Source organism: Trichechus manatus, unplaced genomic scaffold (genome assembly GCF_000243295.1).
Source record: "Trichechus manatus latirostris isolate Lorelei unplaced genomic scaffold, TriManLat1.0 scaffold00023, whole genome shotgun sequence".
Lineage (NCBI taxonomy): Eukaryota > Metazoa > Chordata > Mammalia > Sirenia > Trichechidae > Trichechus > Trichechus manatus.
Window position 1 is genome coordinate 3,633,304 of NW_004443959.1, and position 11,810 is coordinate 3,645,113.

The window sequence follows — 11,810 nt, forward strand, 5'->3', positions numbered from 1 at the left end:
TTGCATTGGGTAAATCTGCCACAAAAGACCTCTTTAAAGTGTTGAAAAGCAAAGATGTCACCTTGAAGACTAAGGTTCGCCTGACCCAAGCCATGGTGTTTTCAATTCCCTCATATGCACGGGAAAGCTGGACAATGAATAAGGAAGACCGAAGAAGAAATGATGCCTTTGAATTGTGGTGTTGACGAACAATATTTAGTATACCATGGACTGCCAAAAGAACAAACAAATCTGTCTTGGAAGAAGTGCAACCAGAATGCTCCTTAGAAACAAAGATGGTGAGACTACATCTCACATACTTTGGACATGTTATCAGGAGGGATTAGTCCCTGGAGAAGGACATCATGCTTTGTAAAGTAGAGGGTCATTGAAAAAAGAGGAAGACCCCCAATGAGATGGATTGACACAGTGGCTGCAACAAGGGGCTCAAGCATAACAACGATTGTGAGGATGGTGAGGGACCGGGTAGTGTTCTATTTTGTTTTACATAGGGTCGCTACGAGTCAGAACAGACTCGACAGCACCTAACAACACTAGCATATTAAACTGATTTCAAAAACATAAACCAATGCCACTCTTCTGCATAATTTTTGTTCTGAAAGATAGTTATTTTTCATAAAATATGTTATTCATATTAATATGATGTGTGTTTATTAATTTTTAAAATGAATAAATATCTATTTTAAAACTTTGCCATTTTAATTTCTAATATGTTAAATATTGGTAGTTATAATCCACACAAACCAGAATGCTTTAGGGTCCTCAGCAATTAAGATTACAAAAACAGTCTTGTGACCACAAAATCTGAACATACTTCATAGTGTTGTTATGAGGTATAAAGTAGTTAACATTTGTAGAACTCTCAGAACAGTGCTAACGTATAGTAAGTATTATATAAAAGTTTGTAACACAAATAAAACACAGCACTATTTGTGGTAAGATACTTGTACACTGAAAGGCATGAGGAGGAAAGGCTGGGTTGGGGAACTTTGACACATCCAAATCTCCCATCCCTCGTCATTTTGATGCATAAGCTCACAGCATGAAGTGATCCCTGATACTTAAGTCGTTCATGCTTGCTCTCCCTTTTTTTCTCACTGCCTCCACTTGGTAACCTCTCATTGCATATAGTAGTTTCATTTGCATTAAGTAAATGTTTATACTGTGAAACTGTATTCCAGGAACGGTGCTGAATGCTAGGAATAAAAAGATTAACAAAACCTGGAATTTTCCTGAAGGAGAAACTCAGTTTATTGGAGAAAACAAACATATAAAGAAATAATTTAAATATAGTTGTGTAAAAAATACACCATTTAGATGAATAAGCATAGTAAGTACACAGAATATAACAGGCCTGCGGATATAAAGAAGACCTCAAAAGAGGGAGATAGCCTTAAATTAAATTAAATTGAACTGTAAAGACCAAGGAGAATTTGCAATTGGATAAAGATATTCCTGGGGATGCTTAACGGATTGATAAAAAAGGCTTAAAACTGTAAACTTTACATGCTATTTAGTTATAGGGTGACTCTGTGGGAGAAATCAAAGGTGAGGCTAAAAAAGTGTTTTGGGATTAAGTCTGAGTGCTAACGTTGTTTCATGCTGTGGAGTAACCACCTAGGAACCATGGCAACACTTGAGGCAGGAGTCTGCTTAGTGGTGACAATACCTTCTTCCTTGACCTCAGGCCACATCTACACCCCTGTGCTTGTGGCAGCAGGAAGCTCTGTGGCCTTTACCTCCTCTTTGTGACTCCCCCTGGGGGAATTAGTGGTCTAATGGTTCAGTGGTAGAATTCTCGCCTTCCATGCTGGAGACCCAGGTGGGATTCCTAGTCAATGCACCTCATGCACAGCCACCACTGGTTTGTCAGCTGTGGCTTTTGTGTTGCTATGATGCTAAACAGATTTCAGCAGTTTCCAGACGAAGATGGAATAGGAAGAAAGGCCTGCTGATCTACTTCTGTAAATCAGCCAGTGAAAGCCCTGGGATTACAATGGTTCGATCCACAATCAGTCATGGAAGTAGCTAAGGACAGAGTTCCATTTTGTTGTGTATGAGGTCACCATGAGTTGAAGCTGATTCCACAGCACCCAACAACGTAAGTCTTACTAACTTGCTTGCTGGTATCAGCATTAGACTCTTCACTTTGGACTTGGTCCTGAACTCCCAGACCACTCTGTCTTGACTAAACATTTTAGAATGTCTAGTTTGTCTTGGGGACTTTGGACATGTTATCAAGAGGGAGTGTCCCTGGAGAAGGCCATTAAGCTTGGTAAAGCAGAGGGTCAGAGAAAAAGAGGAAGACCCTCAACAAGAGGGATTGACCCAGTAGCTGCCACAATGGGCTCAAGTGTAGCAACAATCGTGAAGATGGTGCCGGACGGAGCAGTGTTTCATTCTGTTGTACATAGGGTCGCTATGAGTCAGAATTGACTCAAAGGCACCTAACAACAGCAACAGTTTCTGAAGTGAACAAGAGACAATCAGAGGGACACACTGGAAGAAATGCTACAAGCACAGAAGTTTCTGAAGAATTGAGAAAAACGGGCCATGAGGATCCTAACTAAGGCAACGACAGTAACAAAGCAGAGGGCAGGGTGAATTGGAGCTTATTCTGGAGACAAAACTGATAGAAAATTGTAACTGGATGCAGGCTATAAGGAAGAGGGAATTTTCTGGCTCGGATGCCTGGGAAGAAAAGGATGACAGTAAACACTAAACAAGATAGGAGCCCTGGCGGCGCAGTGGTTAAGAGTTCGGCTGCTAATCAAAAGGTCTACAGTTTGAATCCACCAGCCACTCCTTAGAAACCCTATGGGGAAGTTCTACTCTGTCCTATAGGGTCACTATGAGTCAGAATCAATGTGATTGGCAATGAGGTTTTTTTTTAGCATTTTAAATTTATTTGTTATTTATTTTATCAATATTCTTAGGGGAAATGTTTGCAGCGTTTTCCCCTTCTTGTGTCCCTAAACATGGTGAATTAAAAAAAAAGAAAATGCAGGAACACTGTCCTAACGGATCTGGTTATAGGGCTGTACTCCTAACTCTCTGCAAGTTGCAAACACTACAACAAAGCTGTACTCTCCTTTTGCCTGGTAAATTTGGGGGGCAGTGGGGGAGTGCCAGATAAAGTGAGAGGTGGCATTCTGATTTAGCTTCTCCCAAAGTCTGGTAGTCACTCATCTCCTGCCCCATATGGTCTGTCACAGCCGCTATTGTCCTTATAGTTATGTTTATTTAAACAGCTGAGGTGGGAGTCCCCTGGTCAAGTGGGTGTGACTTTCTGAGTGCTGTCTGCCTCAGGCCTCTTTACTTTTGAAATGGATGGAGCTGTCCTCAGGTGCCCTTAGAGCCAGTTATCAATTACTTCCAGGGAGCTAAGGTCAAAGGCACAGGAAGAAGAGAAAGTGCCAACACTGAGAATTGATATGGCCCTCTCTTACAAGGAGACCAAGCACTTCAAATATATGATCTAATTTGCCCTACTCTGATGCCTTGGAAATGGAGGGCTTGGGAGAGGCAGAGATTAGAGGCAGACAGGAAGGCTTTTGTTAACAACCTGTGGAATTATCAAAACAGCAGCATAAGCTTATTTTCACATCGTCTCTCATTTTTCTTTAGATTTTTCAAGAAAACTAAATCTGACTGACTTTTCCAAGACAGTTTCTGAGCTTTTTGCTTCCCTGCCAAAGTTTGATAGAGTTGAGAGAGGTGGTGAGAATTATTCCACCTTTTGTGGGGTCCCTTTGGTTCCATTCCTTGAGAAAGCAACATGCTAATACCAAAATGTACATTAACTATCAGGTAAAAATCAAACAACAACAACAAAAAAGGCAAACTGTGATATAGAGAAATCTATGAGGTCATTTCTAAATGAAAATTAAATACTGAAGATAAATAATTATGGCTGGAATAAGTGGCCCCAACTGATTTTTATGCATTTGTATCTACCACTGGTTATCAGAAACTGTCCGGTAAGAATTCTATCCCATTCTTCTTCAAAGATCTGAAGGTGTTTTAAATAAATCACAGCTGGTAGCAGGTATCTGGCTGTCCAAGGTCACACAGAAAGGTAGTGGGAAATCTGGCCTTATCCCAGGTTTCCTAACTTCTTAGGGAGGCCTCTTTCTGTGTACCTGCTTGTAAGATGACTTCTACGTCACTTGAAGGTTCTGTCTGTTGCCATTTCCATGTCAAGAAGAGGGAGTTGATAATGGTAGAAATAAACTCCACAAAGGGGATGGAGAATGCTAAAAGAACTAGAGATGATTCAGGATGAAATTGCAGGAATTTAATCTGTTCTGTATAGCTTAGGGCAAAGGGGATCTATTTACAAATGTCACAAGGCTGTAAAGCAACGATTTGGAGAGTCCAGGTCTGGTGATGAGTAAATGAATCTAGTCAGGACAAGGGCTTTCAGTAAATCAGTCAGAAGTGCAGGCTGAAGACAAGGAAAGCATCATTCAGCAAAGGCAATTAAGAGTGATCTGAGAGATTTTGAGGGAGTGGACAAGTAACCTAAAGGCTCACTATGCTCTTTTAGGAGCATATTCATGATTTTCAAATGATAAACACTTGGATCAAAGCTAAGATGCATGGCATCTTCCAATGAACTGCCCCAAGGAAGATTATAAACTCTCAAAGCTGCTGCAGTAGAAGACAGCTCTTCTTGTGTCTGGCTGATGGAGGTCAGAATGAAGCTATTGGCAGATAGTGCCTTTCCACTTCTCAGGGCCATGCTTATTGAGCTCACTGGTCTTCCTGGGTAAACAGCTACTCTGTAAGCTCGTTATGAGCAATCCTGCATGCAAGTAAGAGACTACAGTATCAAACAATTGCTTGAAACCCGAGTATATCCAAAGACACTCTTGACACCACAGGCTGATATATTTTATTTAGTAAACGTCTTAATCTACTCTACATTTTCATCACGTTCTTAAGTCACAACTTCAGCATACAAAATGTGGCACAGCCTTTCTGCCTAGCTACGGCAGAAATATTTCCTCCAAGGAGATCTTGAAAATCAGAGAGAGGCTCAAGATGTATTTAATTTTATTTTAAAGAGCAAACTTAAAATTATAAAATGCCATTAGTTTCATAAGACGCCATAAGTGGAGTTACTGAGATGTTATGCGGCCCAGTGCCATCCTTACATGCACAGGGCTCAGAAAGATTTAGTCCCTTACCCAAGGCAAACGACAAAGAGGGATGAGGCTGAGTTTGGGTAGTAATTTTCTCAGCACATCTTAGTACAATTTGCTTGTTTGTTTGTTTAGCTATTTATTTATTTATTTACACTTGGTCCAAGCAGGGGCTTTTCTTGTTTAACAGACCCAGGGGAAATAATAATTAAAAAGAGATTATTTTAGTTAAACATTATATTTTTTTAGTTTATTTTTGGAACAATTATTCTTCTGGTCTTTATCAGTGCTTAGTAAAAAATCGTAATTTTGGGTTTAAAATTGAAATCAGCCAATCTATACATCTAGAGCACTATTATTGCAATTGTTCAGTAATATTATGATTACTGTAGAAATAGGTAGCTGCACTTAGTAACTGCACACAAAAGTGATGAGTGTGAAGATAAGCCATTCCCTGAGTGAGCTGCGTTGATCTGACAGCTTGTATTGAATGACACTCATTTTAGAAATAGCAATGAGAATTAAACCGGACTCGGTACAAGAGTAAATGTAATCCTACCTTTGTATAATTACACATGAAACCTTGATTAAAAAAAATAAAAGGTACTGATGATTTAAAAACAGTGTTTCTAAAACACACCTGTAGTGAAACAGTTTAAACTCGTAGCAACCTTTAGTAAAAGGAATGAAATTTAAACTTTGGTGGAGTATAACTCCAGCTGAAATCAAGCTATGGCTATAGAAATGATTCCTAAAACAAAATGAACCAATTTTGTGGTGATGGGGAGGAGGAGGGTGTTAGCACCCCATTTTGTAAAAAGAAACTATAAGAAGCAACACAATTGCCAAATACATTCATACCCTGTTGTAATCACAGTTGGATTTTGGGTGGGTCAAGTCACTTTTGAACATAAGACAGTTATTGCAAAAAGAGAGAGATCAGCAGAGCTAGAACATAATGCATTCCTGTATGAGTAAGTTGCATAAACAGCACTGACAGACAGTGCCTGCCTGAAAGTTTCTTCTCTGGTATACAGTATATAAGCTCGTGACAGTTACTTCTTGGGATGTTCCAACCAGAGCAAGGGTTGGCCCTGATCTTCCCCAATTTTGTAAGAGGCATTTCTTAATGCTGAATTCCTTCTGAGCAATGAAAAGCAGATGACTCTAAGTACCTCTTGTTTACAGTATTAAAAACCCATTGCCATCGAGTCAATTCTGACTCATAGCGACCCTATAGGACAGAGTGGAATTGCCTCATAGTTCCCAAGGAGCGGCTGGTGGATTGGAACTGCCAACCTTTTGGTGAGCAGCTGAGCTCTTAACCACTACACCATCAAGGCTCCGACAATATGTATAGGGTTCTTCTAAGCATAGGCTTTAAGGTCAGCTAAAAATTGATACAGTGAAAACTGAGAACCAGAACTCGCTGGGATTGCCTTGTTTTCCCAGGTATGGCAAATTTCCCACCTTTGACAAGGTGCAGTCTTCCCACATTTCTATCACTCGTTTTACTGGAAAATATTTGAGTTTTCCTTCACTGGTAGGTTTACGTCTTACACAGTTTTTGGCTTTCACAGGTTTTACTGTATATACTCATGCACTGACATGAACTCCATTCAAACTTTGTTTTGTTGTATTAAACAAAAAAACAAGTGATATTTATTCAATACAAAAGAGAACCACTGATGCTTAATCCTCCAGATTAAGGTTTTAGTGAAATCTTTAGTTGAGTACAGCTGGGTGAGTCTTTTTCCACCCTGGTTTTCATCTTCTCTGTTGTCATTTGGACCTTGTGGTTGACTCGTCTACTTCTGGGACCTACTTCAGCCCATTTTGGACTATGTTTGTGACATCAGTATGAACTGCAAAACATTTTGTCTCTTTAACTGACAAAATGTTTGAGTTTTGTAACTCAAATTTTAAAATAGTGTTTCTCAACTGTATTTGCATTGTTCAGATTAGTTGATCTTATTACCCTTCTTGACATTAATTCAGGTAAACAGTGGTAGGTAGAACTCTGTTCCCATGTGGATGTGCTGTGCTTGTACTTGCTGCAAAAGGCCACCCTTTCAGTTCTGTTTTGATGAGAAAAACTTTCTAAACCTTCTCGAGTTTAGGTACAAAAAAATAACTTCTAGAGTGAATGTAGCCTAGAAATTCTGTGGTTGCTTCCTATATCCCATAAAAAAAAATTATAATAATGGTATTATCTAGTATATCCCTGGTTTTTTAATAGGTGTTTGATATATTAAACAGGTCCCGAAATAGCAGAAATTCAATAAATATTGGTTGAGATAATGAATAAACATCACGTCTTTTACCACTGATGACAACCACATAAGTGATTAGGTACTATCCTTGCTTTCAACGTGAGGAAACAAGTTAGAAGTTAGATAAGTTACCCAAGTTTATAGACATAGAAAACTATAGAAACGTTATAAAGTATTCCTTTGATTATATCAGCTGGTTACCTCTTCATTGAGTGAGAAACTGTGCTATTTAAAATATTTTTAACCACTTACTTGTGGTTCCGTTATTTAGATTTCCTCACCTGTGTTATTGTTAGTTGCTGTTGAGTGGATTCCAGCTCATGGTGACTCCATGTGGCAGAGCAGAACTATTCACAGGGTTTTCAAGACTGTGACCCTTTGGAATCAGATCGCCAGATCTGCCTTCTGAGGCGCCTCTGGGTGGGTTTGAACCACCAACCTTTTGGCTAGTAGTCGAGCACTTAACCATTTGTGCCGCACATTAGACACTACACAATGGCCATTTATCAAGATTATGAGTGGAATGAATTCTCATTTGAAATCATTGAACACATTTTAAAGGTAATCACAAATACTGTGAAACCATCTATATCTGTACTAAGTGTTTCGGTTATCTACTGCTGCTATAACAGAAATACCACAGGTGGATGGCTTTAACAAACAGAAATTTATTCTCTCATAGTCTAGGAGGCCAGAAGTCCCAATTCAGGGTACCAGGTCAAGGGGAAGGCTTTCTGTCTCTGTCGGCTCTGGGGTAAGGTACTTGTCATCAATCTTCCCCTGTCTAGGAGCTTCTCAGCGCAGGGACCCAAGGTCCAAAGGACACACTATTCTCCTGGCTCTTGATTCTTGGTGATATGAGGTCCCCCAAGTCTCTCTACTTGCTTCTGTCTTTTATATCTTGAAAGAGATTGACTTAAGACACAACCTAATCTTGTAGATTGAATCCTGCCTCATTCACATAACTGCCTCTAATCCTGCTTCTAATCCTGCCTCATTAACATCCTAGAGGTAGAATTTACAACACATAGGAAAATCACATCAGATAACAAAATGGTGGACAATCACACAATACTAGGAATCATAGCCTAGCCAAGTTGACACATATATTTGGGGGACACAATTCAATCCATGACACTAAGTCAAAACCCATGCAGATTATACTCAGAGATAAACTTCACCTTTACTCTTTGTCCTTTAAATAAAGACATAATTTTTTTATCAAAGCAATAGTATAATATATAAGAGAGTGAGGAGTTAGTAGTAATTGTTTCTAAACCTCTGTAGTGGAAAAAAAGAAGAGAACTAATAATTATAAATGAATCTCATTTATTTATTAAAGAATTCCAGGAACACTCTCAGTATGTATATATATATACACTTCACTGTTCCCTTCTGTTAACCAGTGTTAAGGGGCACTCCTTTATGTTTTTTCTCTTTTTGTAGTAAAAAAGAAAATGAGAAATTGAAATTCAAATATGAAACTAACCAATCTGTTCTGAGATTATAATGATAAGAGATGCTGTTTTTTGCACTTCTAGGACAATTTTTTTTTAATTTTTTTTTTATTGTACTTTAGGTGAAGGTTTACAGAACAAATAGTTTCTCATTAAACAGTCAGTACACATATTGTTTTATGACACTGGTTAACAACCCCATGACACGTCAACACTCTCTGTTCTTGACCTTGAGGAACTATTTTTTGGTGAAAATATATATAGCCAAAGTTACACCATTTCAAAAGTTTCTATATGTACGATTCAGTGACATTGATTACATTCTTCCAGTTGTGCTGCTATTCTCACTATCCTCTTCCAAATTATTCCATCACCATTATCTTCAACTCACTGCCCCCTAAGCTTCCCTTCAAACCTTTTGAGTTGCTGTTGTCAATTTGATCTCACACAGATAATTCTTTTTTTTTTTTTTTTTGTACTTTAGATGTGGATTTGCAGAACAAATAGTATCTCATTAAACAGTTAGTACACATATTGCCCTATGACAATGGTTAACAACCCCAAGACATGTCAACATTGTCCCTTCTCAACCTTGGATTCCCTATCACCAGCTTCCCTGTCCCCTCCTGCCTTCTAGTCCTTATCCCTGGACTGCTGTGCCTCATTACTCCTGTTTTGTTTTATGAGGCTGTCCAATCCTGGGCTGAACAGTGAACTTCGGGTCACCACTGAGCTAAAACGGTGTCTGGAGGCCATACTCTCAGGGTTTCTCCAGTCTGTCAGGCCAGTAAATCTGGTCTTTTTTTTGTGAGTTAGAATTCTGTTCTGCGTCCTTTTCCAGCTCTGTCCTCTAGGACAATGTTTTTATTGTGGGAGACTTGCGAAGAGACAGACTGAATTCTTAAAAAGTCTTAAGTATTTTCATAGCAAACCAAGACATGTTTGTCTTTTTTTCCTTAAACCCTGTGAGGTAGCTCTGTTTCCTGATGATATTGGATGCACTATTGCCTACAGCTGTAAATGCAGCTACTTTATTAGCTAATCAGTTGTTGGAACTGATTGGCAAATAAGTGTTCTCCATAACCAGAGGGAGAAAATAAGATTCTGTAGATTTCCCTCGTTCCTCATTATGTTTGTAAAGTAATTTGGGTTTGTCTCCTGCCTGGATTTACAGCTTTGCTCATTTCGGTTTTCTCTGCTGATGAAGGCCTGGAAGGACGAAAGCTGACCGTTCTCTCATCATATGTTACTGAAGTGGGTTACTCTGACTTGAGCCCAGATCTTCCTCTAATAACTCTGATTACCACTTTTTAAGTTTCTCTTGCTCTCCCTCTCCTTAAAGAAGGCTTATTGCATAAATTGTCTCCTCAGCAGAATCTTAAAGGAGTTAACCAGAGAAAGGGGCAGTGGCGCAGTGGGCGCAGGGTTGTATTATCACTTTCACGGGCCCTAGACACTTTTGTCTTTGCAGGCCCTTATCCTCCATGATATATACATATATATACATATATATATATATATAGTTGTTGTTAGGTGCCATTCAGTCAATTTTCAACACGTAGTGACCACATGTAACAGGGTAGAACTGCCCCATCGGGTTTTCTTCGTTGTAATCTTCATGGAAACAGATTGCCAGATCTTTCTCCCACAGAGCCGCTAGGTGGGCTTGAGCTGCCAACCTTTGTGTTAGCAGCCGAGCACTCAACCACTGTGCCACCAGGGCTGTATATGTATATGTGTATGTGTATATGTATTTATATGTGCGTGTATATGTATTAAATTTTTAGTGTTGGTATAAAGGTGAAAATAGCTCAGGTGGGACTATATTAATTTCTTTTCTAAATTAAAACTTTTTGGGGTCCCTAAATGTAATGTGGGTGTCCCTACGTGGCACAAATGGTTAACATACTTGGCTGCTAACTGAAAACCTGGAGAATCAAGTCCACTCAAAGGCACCTCAGAAGAAAGGCCTGGTGATCAATTTCCAAAAAAAATCAACCATTGAAAAACCCTATGGAGCAGAGTTCTGCTCTGACACAACGGGATCGCCATGAGTTGGGATCAACTCGATGGCAACTGTTTTGGTTTTTGGTTTAAATGTAACATGGACCCTGTGCCCTGTGCCTCGTGTGCCTAATGGATGGGTCAGTCCTGAGTAGGGAGGAAACACGGGGTTCTGGGCAGAGGGAGCAGCCTGTCCCGAGGCCCCGAGTGAGAAAAGGCATGATGTCTTCTTAAAGAAGTATAGCAGGAACAAAGAGTATGTAAGATGGAGGATACTTTAAAAGAGTATTAGAATTAGAAGGTATTTTGGAGATAACCTAGTCCAATGTTTTCCTTTTTGTATGTGTAAATTGAGGCTCAGAGAGAGACAGCAGCTTGCTTCAAACCACCAGCTTGCTGTTAGCAGAGTCAAGCCACAAGGATTCATGCCAGTGCTCTTCTGCCTCATGACTCGCAAGACCTGTACGCACCATGGCTTTGGACAAGGGAAGAAGACAGCTGAGTTAAGTGTAAGTTTAGGATTGCATTTCCTTGAGGATTGTCTTAGTTATCTAGTGCTGCTATAACAGAAATACCACAAGTGGATGGCTTTAACAAACAGAAGTTTATTCTTTCACAGTTAAGTAGGCTAGAAGTCCAAATTCAGGGCACAAGCTCCAGGGGAAGGCTTTCTCTCTCTGTTAGCTCTGGAGGAAGGTCTCCATCATCAATCTTCCTCTGTCTAGAAGCTTCTCAGCACAGGGACACCAGGTCCAAAGGATCTGCTGTGCTCCTGGCTCTTCTTGTTTGGTGATAATGAAGTCCCTCTCCTCTCTGCTTGCTTTTCTCTTTTATATCTTAAAAGAGATTGACTCAAGATACAAGCTAATCCTGTAGATTGTGTCCTGCCTCGTTAACATAACTTCCTCTAATCCTGCCTCATTAATATC